General features: G+C 41.2%; 1 pseudogene; it reads right to left on the minus strand.

Moving 5' to 3' along the window:
• Positions 1-1,996: 1,996 nt before the first annotated feature.
• LOC145501781 (DBH-like monooxygenase protein 1) lies at positions 1,997-15,109 on the minus strand (annotated as a pseudogene).
• Positions 15,110-15,839: the final 730 nt, after the last annotated feature.

Raw genomic sequence — 15,839 nt, forward strand, 5'->3', positions numbered from 1 at the left:
CCTCAGGTCGCTCTCGTTTCATAACTGATGGGACTCTGGTTTATAATTAACAATTATTCCACGAGCGCGAGTTGGATAAGAGATGGTATAAGCATCTCAAAGTCATATCCAACAAGCGCGAGTGGAATAATTGTTTTGTTTAAAACACCCCCAAAATTTAGAAAACTGAAATAATATAAAATAGTAACGCCCCAAAAAGTTACGCACACACTTAACATATTTGTACAGCATGGTATAAATAAACAATAGCCTCCATTTGGCGCGAAAATATGCTCGGATATTTGTCAGCGGAAAACTGTGAGCTTTGAGGAACAGATAATGTCCAAGGACAAATATCCGAGCATATTTTCAAAGTCAAAAGGAGGCTATTGTGTTTATTATCCTTCAAATATTTTTCGCAACACGCGCAGTTTTGAAAAGTGGGGAATATTCTAGGATATTCCCCAGCTGAAACTGGGGAATGTTCGGTCAGGTGACGCGTTTAGACCAATCTCGCGCGAGCGAAAATATTCGATAGATTATAATGGCTCATAACCCATGATGGCTAAGCCAATGAAAGTTCTTGAATTGAGTTCTTGAATGATCCAGTTTTTAATAATTACTTTTCTGATACGACCCATACGGCCCCGTACGCTGTTTCCCTATAAACCGTAAGAAAGGTCCCGTATAAGGGCAATAAGCGCCGAATTGATAGGGCCGGAAAACTGAGTACTGCCCTAGTACTAGGAACATGTACAGTCAGGCAAAAACGATGCGAGTTAAATCAATGGCAGAAAAAACTTTTTTCTGCAAAATTTTGTCTTCTAGAAAACGACTGTTGAAAGTAAACATTGGCGAATTTTACTATCCTGGCGAACTCTCCGATGCAGGACTACTTCAGTTACCAACTTACTGCGAGAACACAAATGTAGAGCAAAAAAATTGTTCATATGATCTATAAAGTGCTTATTGAGTGAGAGAGGTCAAGCCGGACAGGAAAATATTTGGCATTTGGTTCTGACCTCGAGCAAAATATTTGCTACCCCAACGTAAAACCAGAATATATATTTCGGCGAAAAAAAAGCGGGACCCTGTGTTTTTTACACAGATCCTGCGTTTTTTAAACAGACCCCGCGTTTTCCACGCAAGCCCCGTGTTTTCCACAGACCACGGGACCCCGCCCAGCGTTTTCAATCTACCCAAGTCTCCCAGGGGTTTGGAGGAACAAGGGAGCATGAAGTCTAAACCTGTAGACTGAATAAGACTAGAAAGTGATCGTGTTCTCTTGACTGCTACTGCGGCGGTTTATCGCTATGGGGAGGAGACAGTCAAACTGAAAAAGTTTGGAGGATCAAGGAACGACAAACAATATTGAGATAAAAGACATAAAAGGCACTTTAATATCTCGACACATTGTATCTACATCATGTCAAGAATATTTATCCACTTGCCATCAGGCCATGGAAGCAAAATCAGTCGTTTTCTATTTCTTTCATAATAAAACCAACAATTTGCAATCCGTACGTCATAACCATGTCTAACTCCCGGGTCTGATTGTCTACATACCCTTAAAGCAAGACCACTACACAAGGTAGACGATGAAAACCTTATAAATCAATATATGTTGTACTAGAATGTTCTATTCGATCACTTTACTGATCCAAAATACCAATTACAGCACGCATCATCCCAAAGAACAGTGAAAAAACGACAGGCGACAGGCCCTCGCTCGCGGCATTGTCAGCTGGCACGGGAGCTGAAGTGGTTTCAGGGCAACTTGACTTATTAGGCGGCAGGGGCGCGGTGATTTCCGGTATGGGCACCATCAGGATAGGATTCTTTGTGTCCTGTAAACAACGGCATAAAATACCACAATTGTCAACTATACTTGAATAAAACAAAAGAATGCCTGGAGAAGAGCAAGTAGAAATTTCAAAAAAAGGTAAGTAAAGGTCTTTACTTCGGTAATTGCCTTCCTGAGTACAACCCCCCCCCCCCCCCTCCTCCCAGAAGAAGAAGAAGCAATTACGCCACTATTTAGGGAAATGAAACACAAAATTCAGTAACGCTGGAAATGGAAGAGTTTTGGTCACTTTAATGAACTCAAGTGCGCGAGCGCAGAGCAAGATATGGCATGATCGTGGACTTTCAACTTTGGTGTCGACCTAGTCTTGGTGTCTATTGTGTGTTTACACCCTACAAGGTTTGTCAGGCCTCATAACCATTGTCATATATTATATTTAAGGCCTGAGCATGCAAGGAAACTTTGCTAATACTTAATGGATTAAATTCCTTTTTGCAGGCTTGTAGAACGGATTAAACAAAAAAGTGCTAAGGGTACTCACAGCCACGGTTGTCAAGTTGTAGAGCGAACAAACTGGAAACACCTCTTTAACATCATCTTCGTATTTTCTGAAGTCACTGACCATCCGATCCGTCCAGTCGATCTCCTTTTCGACAAGTGGATTACGCTTTGGGGATGTTATGTTTACATCATTACTTAGGAAAGAAGCAAAGCAAGTCATTGTAAGAAGAGGACTGAGCGAAAATGCAGTAGACTACCCCCAAGGGGCATTTTAATCCAAAATTTACATTTAAGCTTTCAAAAGTCTAAAGTCTCTTGAAGCTTATCGTAAATGTTCTTTCCATTTCTGATAACATTATGACTTACTCAATGTCTAAATCGCTGTGTTCTTGAAAAGCACGTTGCAGAAGACCTATTGTTTTATCATTCGATCACCAAGTTCGTTTTCATGTTTTAGGGCTATAAGGGTTAGGGTTAAATCACTCTCTGACAGCTCAGGGAAGATATCTGCCTTGTTTCACACAAGAGCGTGGGTAAAATTACGCACGAGTAGCTAGAATATTATTTGCAGCAGAGCACATTTATAAGGTATTGCGCGTGAATGTCCCTTTATTTGTAGGCCGTTAATGGAGGTCACGTGGTGGGCTCTCGGCCAATAAAAAAGGATACATCGAATGATAAAGACATTTATTTGTTACGATTACAATGAATTATTTCCAGGTCCTATTTGGCGAACGAGATTTATGTAATTAAAAGAGAGGATGAAAAAGAGTAAGAGAGATAGTAATCCCCCATACAATTTAACCCTCTCAAGTTATTTTCAGGGATGGTACCCGGCATTTTTCCAGCTGATGTTACCACGCGCGTTGCGTAGATTTTCTCGAGGAGGATAAAATGTTTTGTCAGTGAAGCCGCTCTATCCACCACAGGGAACAGAGGAGTCCTATTTGACCGTATTTCCGTACAATTGCAGCGCGAATCGATCTGTTGTTGATTCAAAATCACTGTATGTGATTGAACTGTAAACATGCGATCGTGTTACGCGTCTGTTGAAATCCTATCCTACCTCGCGACGAATGCCGCATACAGCAATCACTGTGGGCTATCAGTCGTGGTGACTCCTTCGTGTCTCGTACGGAAGGTTCGCTTTCTGGAATCGTCGCCCGAACATTTAAGCGGATAGGGTTTCAACAGACGCGTAACAAGATCGCATGTTTACAGTTCGATCACGTACAGTGATCAACAACAGATCGATTCACGCTACAATTGCACGGTGAATTTAACTGGAAATACGGTCAAAGAGGACTCCTCTGCTCCCTGTGTATCCACGTGAGAAAAGTTCGTATCACGGGATTGTTTTTTTCGTTTTTTACCATCCAGGGATTGTTTTGATCTAAAATTAACTTGAGAAGGATTGCCTTAGGAATGAAGTCTATATGACGGACCCCACTCCGCTATCTTTCATGCTCTTTTGGTGATACTTGCAAGTACTTGCTGATAGTTTTGTAAGTTGGTTTAAATGCTATACTCTGGCACCGCTTGACCGTCACAAGGCACGCGAGGATAGTAGAACATGAAATCCAAGCACATTTCGTCCCTCGTGGAAATACCTCCCTAAATACACACAGGAATAAGGATGAGCACAGAAAAAAAAACGATTTGTTGTTTTCAGTTCCTGTTCTCTTGCTTTCGAATTATGAAACAAGCCTTTTTCCTGTTATTCCAAAAGTGACCAAATTCGCAGAAAAAAATGAAAACAAACCCTCCATCGCTTCAAGTTTTAAAACGCTGTTAACATATTCGTGAACAATTCGCCACTTTTAAAAAAAAAGCCATCAGAGAGTTTCACGATGCTATTTCTCTGTTTTCTTCTTAAATATCCTTTTTCGGGTAAAATTTTTTTTCGATAATTTCAAACCGCTTAGAGTATATTTGCTGCTTTACCGTAACTTCGGTTCACAAATTTTTTGGTCTATAAACTGTCAACAATGACAAAAGAGTTTTCGCCTCCCCCCTCCAGGAGAGGAGGAGGGGGGGGGGGGCTAGCTATAGACTTTGAAATAGAAATATAGAAATATAGAAATTGAAACAGTGCGAATTTTGTTATTTTAGAACAAAATTCCCAAGGACAATTAGCAGCTAACGCCCTCGACAGGAACACCCTGTGGTAAGAATAAAGGAGGCTCAACCGAACAAACCGAGGAGAACTTTGGCATTACAACTTAGTTAATCATTTGTGAGATTTCAAAGATTCTAACTGTAACGCCTTCTCAGTCGTTCAGTGTTGCGTTAGGCATCCCGTCATCCCCTAGTTCTAATACGGGACTTAACAAAGGGGCTCCTCGTGCTGGGAGAACGTTTTCGCAACGTCCGTGTATTTTCAGTGTGTATTTGTAGCTTTGTTACCTGTTTACTCAAGCTTCACCCGAAGCCATTCCCGAGTACGTTTCATTATAGTCTTAGACAATCTTATCCGGACATTGTGGTAAGGAAATCCTGTCATGCCTTACTTTGAACTTTAACATGTTCAAGCTGTTATAATTCATCCCAACACCGTGGAAAATAAACCGGAGTAGAACTGTTAGACGTGTGGATCGTACCAATGTTTCTCGCGCCCCGTTCTGCATAGAAAGGCGGCCGCTACACTAACCTTGATCAGTTTGGTCCTGCCTGTGGAATCGTATTTACAGTAATGTATCAGCTGGTCTCCCTAATAAAGAAAAAAGCATAAAACTTAGACTCTTTCGCTTAGTCCGTCGTGCGTGGCACGAAAAAAATGGCCGCGCGAAATCCTGGGTGCTTCTTTAATTTATCGCCTCCAGGATTTCGCGCGGCCATTTTTTCTCGCGCGGTTTTCTTTCGAGTCAAGCACGACAGACTAAACGAATGAGGGACTACTCGTAGTCCATACAAAACTTTACTGTATGGATCTACTTTAGACCACGGAAAGATCACGAGGCCAGGAGATACAAGATGGCTTCTGAAATAATATATAACGCTGAGTTAATCATGTTAGTACCAATATTCCCTTTGATTTGTTGTAGCAGCAAAATTCACTCAAGTTCGCCGCTCAGGTCCGCTGATTGCGTTACTTCCAGTGAATGCAGTGAACTATGTATTTAGCAATGAAAAACAAAAAAAACAAAAACAAACAAAAAAACAAACCAAAAAAGCAAAAAGAAAAACAAGAAAAAAACAAAATAATAGAGAAACAAGAACTATTACTCACTGGCTGGATATTAATCTCCTTTCTGAGAACTTGTATGTCCTGAAACAAAAATAATTTTAAGATTCATGCCTGTTGCTTTATTATAAACAAATGCTTGACACGTAAGTGGTTAACCTGGTAACCTGTGAAAAAATCTTTTTTCGGAGAGACTCTCCAACGGATTTGATTGCTTCTTTCGTTGGCAACCATGTTGCACCAGGGGTGGAAAATGCAAGCTAAGAGAGGCTCAATGGGGTGCTCGGAATTCCGTGGGGAATAACGCAAATAAGAACGCAACACAATCGAAGCCGCAAGTCGAAAGTATCGCGGGCGTTTGAAGACACCCGCGCTACTCGTCGCTCGCATGTCACGTTCGCAGTCATGCTCGCACGTTCACTTGTTTTTGTTTTTGTTTTTGTTTTTTGCGTTCTTCCCCACGGATTTCCGAGCAAAAGAGGGACTGCGAGCAGTCTATGGCTTTTAAGGCTAACGGTTCACTTATCATGCAGTTTTCCTTGCGGTTGACATAATTCTTAGAAATTAATAACTACTGTTCCAAAATGTTAAAAAATAAATTTTCATCATTTAAAAAAGTTAAAAATATATTTCAATTTCTGTAAAAGATATTTTAAGGTCTTAAGACCATTGTGGGATGGAAAAAGGTATCAATATGAGAATTGTAGCTTATTACTAAGTTTCTCGGCATTTCCCTGTACTACCAAACCACAAGACATGACACTAAAAAGTCATGACTTTCGTAAGAATGTTTTCAGGTCAAATTTTAAAACGTGTCTTTCGAATGGAGGACGAATTGATCGCGCGAAGAATATCATCACGTGGATATTATAAATATTTTCATAGTAATATGACGCTAATTTAGTTAGATTTTAAATTTAGTTTTAGATGTGTAACAAATACTTCCTGAGTCCCTCTCTCACTCCCTCCCTCACACCTGTTTATTTGATTATCTGCCCCTCTATCTGTCTGTTTGTCTGTCTGTCTTTCTGACTGACTGACTGTCTGTCTATCTTTCTGACTTTCTGTCTGTGTGTCCGTCTAGAGTCGTCGTTTTTGAAAGCTCACGTTTCGTAACCTGCGGTATGTGGCGTCTGTGACGCAGGCCAATCATAGCGTCTGGTTGACACAGTTCACAGTATGTAATAAGCCTGCGCTGGTCATAGGCAATTTAACCAGATAAAGAGATCCAGGCACTGTAGGCTTTCAAATTTTTCCCTGTCTTATGTAATTAACAATGTTCCATATTCGATAGACAGTACCTGGAAGTTGAAGTCGTAGTGGTTATCCCGAGCAATCTCTGGAAGTTCTTTGCCATTACGAAAATGTTTAGTCCAGATAGCACGGCCTAGATGAAAGAAAGAGACAGAAAAAATGCTAGGAACATCACAGGCGCCCCAAGTTCGACCAAGCTGTGAATATTTACGATTGTTTTTAAGAGATAGAATAGTCGAATCCCTAAACTACCCCCCCCCCCCCCGCCCCCGCCTATCCCGCCATATATAGGGAGTTCATCCCAGGCGCAAGCGCATGCTCAGAATGAACCAATCTGAGTGGATTTGAGTGCGGTGTCGACGAGCACGCTAAGGTTAAAATCGTCGTTCAACTGAAGAATTCGGCATATTGAACTACGCGACCAAAATCGATACTAAAATGCAAGAAAAACTGTCGCAAATTGTGTCAAAATTCAGTTAATAATAAGTATGCACTAAAACGCTGGAAAAGGTCGAAACACTTTCAAACATTTACCACGCGACGAACCGATACCAAATAAATTTATTGTCAACTGCTAACCATAGATGTCGCAATTCCCTCGTTTGAGCGAGCCATTTGAACTTAAGCATGTAAGTTTGAAAGTAAGTAATTAGAACGAGTTTCCACCATTAATAGGGCGATTTGAAGATGACGACTAATGATTACTGTATCATTCGTACGTTTTTAGCTACGGTAGGCTTTTGGAAGGTTGTGTGGGTATTTCATGTTGTAATTTTACAGTACATGGTCACTCGGCGCGCGCACGCATGTTGGGAGGGGGGGACGGTGGGGAGAGGGAGGGGTTGAATTGGTAGTGTTCTGAGCATGCGCATGCAAGTTACCCTGAACTTTTTCTTCACAACCTGGGTTCAACCCCTATATAGCGCGGAGAAGGGAGAGTTCAGGAACTGGACTAGAGATAGAAACCCTGGAGAGCTCTTGATAAAAATGCGTTATCTTACTTCTTCTGTGTATTGCTTATTGTCTGTTCGCTTTGTCTTCTAATCTGAATCGATTTTAGCGAGTTGCTTCCTAGCTAGTTTTTTGTGCGACATCAGTGTCCATAATTGCATCACCAGCCAAGTGAGTGTGCAGCAAGGCAGCAAATACGTTGACACCACCTCCAGGTAAGGACGTTGTTCTCATAATTTACTGAAATAAAAAAATAATAATAATAATAAGTCGGCTGTTTAGTTTATTCATATTGGTATTTGTATCGCATTCATTTTATTTACTGTTATTTTTTTTTTTCGTCTTACAGTTTAAACTTACTGCTGTATTGATGTCACGATTATCGTACTTCATTATTTAGCTCAGATTGGCAATGAGCAACAGCCGCCGACTGCTCAACTGAATGCAGTGATATAGAATGATGGTGCTGACAGAAATATCGCGACAACATACATATACGTATGTCTTCGAACGCGCTTCAAGGTTTCAAGGAAAGGTTCCTAGGTTTTCAGCAATTGCTTGTTACTTTACAGATTTGCATGGCAGAGGGTAAAGGTGAAGTCTGCATACGTACCAAGTTTCTCATCAGGCCGGTACCTATCCCGGTATGCGTGTAGCATGAAGCAACTAGGAGTATTTGTACTCCCCGGTTTGGTGGAATGCTTGTCCATCACTGGGATACCCCACTCCCCGGCCAGCATTAAATTCGCCGGTACCTGTTTAAACACCTGGGTAGAGAGGGGCACATCGTGTTCTTGGGCAAGATGGGTACCGGCGAACTTAATGCTGAGGGTAACCCTGCGCTGGACTAGTATCCAACCCAGGGGGACTATAAATACCCCTAGTCGCTCCGGCCAGGGCTTGAACTCCGGACCGCTCTATCCGGAGTCAAGCGTACCAGCCATGAGGCCACAGCGCTTCCTTAGATTTGGCAGAAAAGAGCAACAAAAGAAGGAAAAACACACTGAGCTACAGAGATGTTGCGCAAAATCTGTACTCATATTTGACTCGGTCCCACATGAGACATGATGCGCCGAGAGAGTTTGATGGACGCTTTGTTGGAGAAGACACGCCCATACTTACATTTGTACATTTTGCCGTGCAGTAACCAACAGACATCCACTGTTTCTGTTCTGGCGGTATAATGTGCCAATCATTAACCGCTACTCCCACTGATACAACTCCACTGTCAAACTACCGAAGCTTGTCGGTGTAGTAGATACGGACACCAGAGCCGTCAACTCTACCTAAATAAATAGTGGTAATGCATCGTTCAGTTTTAGACTGAGTTATTCCCCTCTTGGAAGGGGAGGTTTGGAAGAATAAGAAATGCCGTAGGATCACGAGCTGCAGGCAAGTGTTCCCGCAACTTCCTAAACCTTCAAACTTTCGCAATCGGGAGAGTTTCAATAACTCGATAGAAGTACACACAGGAAATGTTTACTATTTCTTTCGCGAAAAGGCCGCGAGGAGAAAAAAAAAGAACATAACTCCTGTGTTATGTTTATAAAAATGAAAATTTTCTTTGCGAGAGCTGCAATTGTTAGGTTCGTTGCATGACTGAGAAAATTACTTCATTTTGACTGACTGAGAGCAGGCCAATTTATCGTTAAGCTCGGTGCACGTCAGAGTGCTCTCATGGTTAGTACGCTCGTCCACGGATCGAGCGGTCCGGGTTAAGGAGTATAAATGGATACCAGCGAATTGTTGGGGAAACCTAACAAATTGCGGGGATGTGACCCGCGATGGATTAAAATCCCGTCCAGGGGGAGTAGAAATACTCGTAGCCGCTTCATGCTACAGAAACGGGGATAAGCTCCGGTAGCTAGGAGCCAGTCGGCTCCAAGGCTTCACTTTTCTAATTTGCTCTGCAGTGCAAATTAATAGGCGTATTTTGGTAATTTTCTCCGAGATATAAATATAATAAGCGTGTTATCGTATGAAAGCTCGACCAAGTAAGGATTTGCACTGTATATCGTGATATTTGAAATTCTTTTAAATTGCATTCGCCCAAACGCTCGCGCAATTTTGAGAGAATTTTCAAATATCATGATCACTCGGAGTGCAAATCCTTAATTGCTCGAGCTTTCATATGTTCACCTATAAAAGCATCGTATGATAGTTCTTTTTTTTTCTATCGAGTTACAGAAAGATGTACGACTTAGTCACGTACTTCCTCACTTGGCTCAGTCGATCATGTACTTGTGTTAATGAGAATCACGAAAATGAACAGAGACTAGAGCATTTCTGAAGGTCACGAGGTGTGATAAACCTTTACAACCTGAAACCTTTGCAACAAAAGCGTTTCAAGTTACCTGCGACGTTGTCTGGATTGTCATAATGCATTTCTAGCAAAAGATTCTTCGCTACATCATCTGCTCCAATTGGGAATCCAGCATGGGACGGATAATAAAACCCCTGGTGAGAACGCAATCAGTATGGTTAGTCCAGTCAAATTAAAGGACTTATTTCTTTCCCTTCCTCTTCTAACTTTGAAGCGAGTTTTTGGAACGCAAGTGTTTGTTGTCATATGTCCATTATTATTCTTTCATAATTCACTTCTTCCAACTTATCTTTTCAACGCAACACTGAAATGGGTTACTTCTTTCCATCTTGAAAGTAGGTGGGTACAGAGCTAGGGTTTGGATGGGGTTTAACGGACGGCTGAGAATTGGTGAAAATTTAACTGTTAGCTCAGGAAAGACGCAATTTTAGCCGATAGCTGAAAACTGAAATTACAATTTGAGAAATCGCTGAAAACTTAACTGACAACGGGTAACTAATCAACTCCCGCTGTTACAAACTATTTTTCGTGATATCTTGAGAGTTCGAAATAGCGGGATCAACCGCGCTTTTCTGTCCTAGGCTTGAAGACATATTTTTAAGGTCATTTTATTTTTTCCAAGAACAGAGAAAAAATAACGCTTCTAGCTTTAAAAAAAAAAAAACATCAGAAATACTCCGTTGGTAAAACAAGCGAATGAAAATGTTCAGCGAATTACGCGCGGCAAAAGTGAATGAGAGAAAAACTGAATTTCTTGCCGAAGGACACACCGCTACGACAAGCGTTGGTAAGGAAAGGTTCGCGATTTAGAGCACTGAATTCCCTCATAGTTCGACTTCTCACCTCTCCTCCAACAGCCTAAGTAGCCACGATACTGGCATCTTTACACTTAGCATACGACATGTCAGCAACATCTTTACAATCAACTCCCTGATCGAAGTCTTTGTCGGTAAAGTCACCTTCGCACTCGTGTAGCAGTAAATGATGGACAAAACCTTCGTTTCCTTTTTGTACGAAGGGCTCGAACTGAAAAACGATAAAATATTAATGCGTGTATCATATATAGGTGAAGAAGAAATGCATGTTGAGAGAAAAATGTCCAGCTTTTATGGGGCTTTATGGCATTGCTCTTTATCGTCTACTCAGGAATAGAAAAAAGTATAGGTCCCAAGTAACATTGGTTGGGGTGCTACCTAGATACAGTTCACTGCGGAAAGCTAGCTAAGAGTAGCCTGGGAGCGAGTGTTGTACCAACCCACCCACCAACCCTACCTTTTGTTACAAACCAAACCAATTTATACATGTACACCGTGTATACTATTTGTGGGCAGGAGGTGTGTTCTTCAGCAGTAACTAACATTGCGCAATCTTTCCAAATTGAGTTTGCTGATTTCTGATGTGAATAAAGCCCCTCCTTACCCCCTTCCCCGCCCTTCCCATTTCTTTTAGAGGTACCCCCAAAAAGGTTCTTGATGACAAATCTTTACAGTCGGCCGTACACATACTGGAAAATCCAATGAAAACAAATAATGTATACAAACTGCTAATACCTTTGTAAGGTGACGTTTGGTTTTTAACTCGGGACCCTTGACCAGTGAACACCAGTAGGTTGTTTCCTTTGTTGGGATTGTTACCTACAAAGGAAAAAGTTCTGGTTAAGTTGGTAAAAAATAGACGGATATCACAATCCACTTCATTGCAAGTACCTGAACTGGTGTTCAATTTTAGCTGAACAATTTAGTGTTTAATTTAAGCCAAATTGAGTCGAATTTTTGAACACACCCACTAAAAAAACTGGTTTGACTCACTACTGAAAACGTGACTCTGCAAAAGGTGAATAACTACAACGTCCATAAAATCCAACATATGCAGAAAAGTCTTCTAAGTGAAGAAGGCTAATTTAATTTCTTACGTTCTTTCCAGTCAGAGTGAACTCGTTCCAGCCAGTTTCATTGATGTTTTTTTTATCCAAGCTGTTGAGCAGGAGTATAGTTCGAGCTCCTTTAAACGTGTGATGTTTTATGTACGTTTCTGACATGGGGTCGTCAGTGTGATAAGCGAACACGACTTTAGTGGCTCCCACTTACAATAAAACCAGCAATAGACATTACAGGAGCGGACCTGGAAGTAGGATTGAAGGAATTAACTCTGTCTCTCTTCCCACTCCTAAATAAATCCTTCCCTTTACTATAAACCAAACACATCGTCCACTGGACTTTGCTTTTCGTTTCTATGGATAACCTAGTTTGTGAAAGAAGTTTGCCTATGGAGATTTTTGTACCTTATGGCGGGTAAGTGATCTAACCTGCCTACGGGCTCTCCACTGGGGAAATCAGAATATAAGGGGGGCGGGAAGCCGACCTTGCATGCTGTACCTTTATCTATTTATTCCTTAAGCATGGAGCCTACCCACCTTTTAATGTTACTGTTTATGACATCAATGTAAACTGATCTACTACTGCATCTTAAGTATGTTAGCCAGTGTATATATGCTGAAGAATACAAAAGTAGAAACCGACACAACGTAGGATGATTTTTTGATGAAGGTGTACTTTATTTCGGCTGGCCAAACCAGCCTTCTTCAGGTGCAATGAGAATTTTACATTGGGACGTGTTTTTATGTAGCATATTTTCGTAATACCGGAAATACGTAAAACTAATTGACAGTGTAAATTGAAGACAAGCATACGGTAAAATAAAATAACATAATAAAAGAACGTGATAAAAGGAAAAAGTTAATATGTTTCTTCACGGATGTTCAGACCATCAGGATCAATTGTTCTGCCTTTTTGAATTAAAAAATATATATCCTCACCTCAAGTTTCCTGTCTCGCGAGTCGCACGTGTCAAACTTTCTGTTAAACTTCAGCACAGTTTTCCCGCCACTTTCTTGGAAACTTGTCAACTCGTAATCTTGCTGTTTGTCGATTGGTGGAAGTGCTCTCGCATCCGCAAAACGATCCTACAACAAGAGAAAAGAGAAGATACTTGCGTATGTACTGTCTAATCTGACTGTTTCTAAGCTCGACAGTGGATCTATTAACGATGTCAAGCTTTTCCGCATCATTTTAATACACTCAAACAAGTAATAAGCCTCGCCTGCCAATTTTAAAAAGAAATGCATTCGGGGGGGGGGCAAGCGTTGTCCCCCCGTCAACCAGCATACATTTCATTGTAAAAATTGACGAGTTTGGGTCCCATATTTGTGTGAAGTTGCAACGGGTTACAAAATTCGGCATGATAAACTGATCTATTGAGATGGTTTCACGTTTATATGATATTGCGCGACATCCGTAAAAAGAACTGCATAATAAAATAGGTCCACAATGCGTACACATAGAAGCTACGCGTCTGGGGTGGGGGTGAGGACTTGGTAAGTATTGCTGGAGGCCGTTTATTGAATGCTACCCACCTTTCAGGACAAAGTACCATTTCATTTGATTGTTCGCTGTTCAATTATTTAATTTTTCTAAAAATAATATAGTTATTGAATTTTATCTGAAATATTTGAAATAAAACAAATCATTATCTACTGCATTTTAACTACACGTGAGTGCACTGGCCACTAGCAGAAATTCATTCAGTATTATATCCTTCCTGCTGCACCGAGTCGAGGTTGAAGTTTAGAGTTGAACAAAGTAGTATGCTGTCAAGAGCACGTATAAAACTGAAATACCTTTGACTCGCGGTGTTTAATGTTAGGGGTCCTTGTAGTGCCACCCTATGCGCGAACAAGGGCATAGCATGTATAATTAGTGCGTGCTCATCTAACGCTGTCAGAAATAGATCTTTAAAAGAATGCCACGCATCACTGGGAGTTTATTCAAGGTCCAAAATACAGTCGAACCCCCATTAAGCGGCCAACCACGGGGAAATGCGAGGTGGCCCGCTTAATAGGGGTTGGCCGCTTATAGAGGTTGGTGTACCTTGAATATTTTTGACCATCGGGTCAAAATGTCACGCAATATCAACGGTTTTTCGTGTTATTTTTAACGCTCACAAAGAAAAAAAAAACTTAATGTGAGAAAAGCATTTGTTTTAATTTGCACGAGACAAAAACAAAGGCAGCAAAAACCCTTAAACGAATCTTGCATGATTTTTAAACCTGTATTCGTCGCGTCAAACTCAACCTGTTATCCACACCTGTACCTCTATTAAGCGGACACCCTCCAGGTGGTAATTTGAGGCAAGAGTTAAACAAGCGAACAAAACTAAGCACACAATCCACATTTATTGTTCACAACAACTGTAACGCGAGGTATGTTTAAGGAGTCCACACAGTAACCAACAGATTTTATAGCAATGACAAGCTTTGCCTTAAAACGAAACATTGACAGCTTTGGCATCTCATTAGCATGAAGTAAAAAAAAATCAGTGATGGTCGTCTGTGATTTGTGGTTGCGTAACGTGATTTGGAGAAGCAAGACACTGACTTTGTTCCGCTCCAGCGAAAGTTCTTTGCGACCATAAAACCGTGCTCCAGTTGACCACCTAATGTAACATGTTGACCTTTTAACAAAGGTGAATTACAATAAAATTTCCAAACGGTGACCGCGTGACCGCTTAATGGAGGTCAAATATATATAGTAAACATGTGAAGCGAATTTCGGTAATTTTGAATGGTGACCTCTAGATAGAGGTGACCGCTTAACAGAGGGCCGCTTAATTCCGGTTAATCGAGGTTTGATTGTATTCAGCAGCAAGAAATACGGGGAAAAATGTAAACGCCTTTCCCCTTTCCTTTGTGTATTTGTATGTTGTTGAAAGGGCGGTTCGGGTTATCACTAGTATAAGAGGAAAACAACTAATACAACTCACGGTAGAGCTCCTTCCTTACCTTAAGATATCCGGCCTTGTTATCTTTGACCCACCCTATTACAACATCACGGCCGGCCATTTGCCCAGAATCGGAGAACCCAAACCCGACCCAGCCAGTTGTCTGCGCCTTTAGAGCGAAAGACACCGCTTCTGTGTCCCAGTCCACAGTCCACTAAAGTTTCATCTTCTCTTCTGGATCCACAACTGCATGATGAACGAACTCCGACAACAGATCAGCCGACGCAAAAAAACGGAAAGCTGTCAGGCACAGGAGAAGAACCAACGGACCCGCCATCTTCATTGCTGTTTGCATTGTTCCGCAAACAATGCAGTTACCTGATACTATGCCTATTGCATAAAAATGACCAGGGATGACGACATCCGACTGTGTACCGTCAGGGGAATTCTCCCAAATGCTTTAAAATGCTGTTACGCGGTTTAGAATGCTTTCAACGCTTTGTAGGTTAATTTTAGGCTACGTTATGTAGGATTTTTTTATCTGTTCGGTCTTGAGTCTCATCAAATTTATTAAGGCTTCTTTTTTTGTCCATTTCCCGAAAATATGCTTGTCAAATGGGATCAAAATGTTAAAACGTTTTTTACATGTTGAGATGCTATATCCTCTATATTTATGCCCAACTACAGCTATCGATAAGTTAATAAAGATGGTGAATTTTAAGCTCGGTAATGAAATGTGAAGGTGAATTAATCAACATGACACGAGCGTAGGACAAAGAAAAATTCTGAGTCCCCGACAGGAATCGAACTCATGACCTCCCGAACACCGGGCGGGCGCTCTATCCACTGAGCTACGAGAACTCATGGAGAGTAAGGTCATTTAACTGAGTTCATATATGAGAGGTGTCCTGCATACTGCTAGGATCAACGCTATCGAATTCATCGTGGGTAGTGATAAGTGATAAGTTAATTCGATAGCGTTGATCCTAGCAAGCGAATAACAAGCGAATGGCACATGTTAAATAGAATACGTGTGAAAGAATGTGAGAATGCTTAAGTGTAAAATC

This window comes from Orbicella franksi, chromosome 10, assembly GCF_964199315.1.
Source record: "Orbicella franksi chromosome 10, jaOrbFran1.1, whole genome shotgun sequence".
Lineage (NCBI taxonomy): Eukaryota > Metazoa > Cnidaria > Anthozoa > Scleractinia > Merulinidae > Orbicella > Orbicella franksi.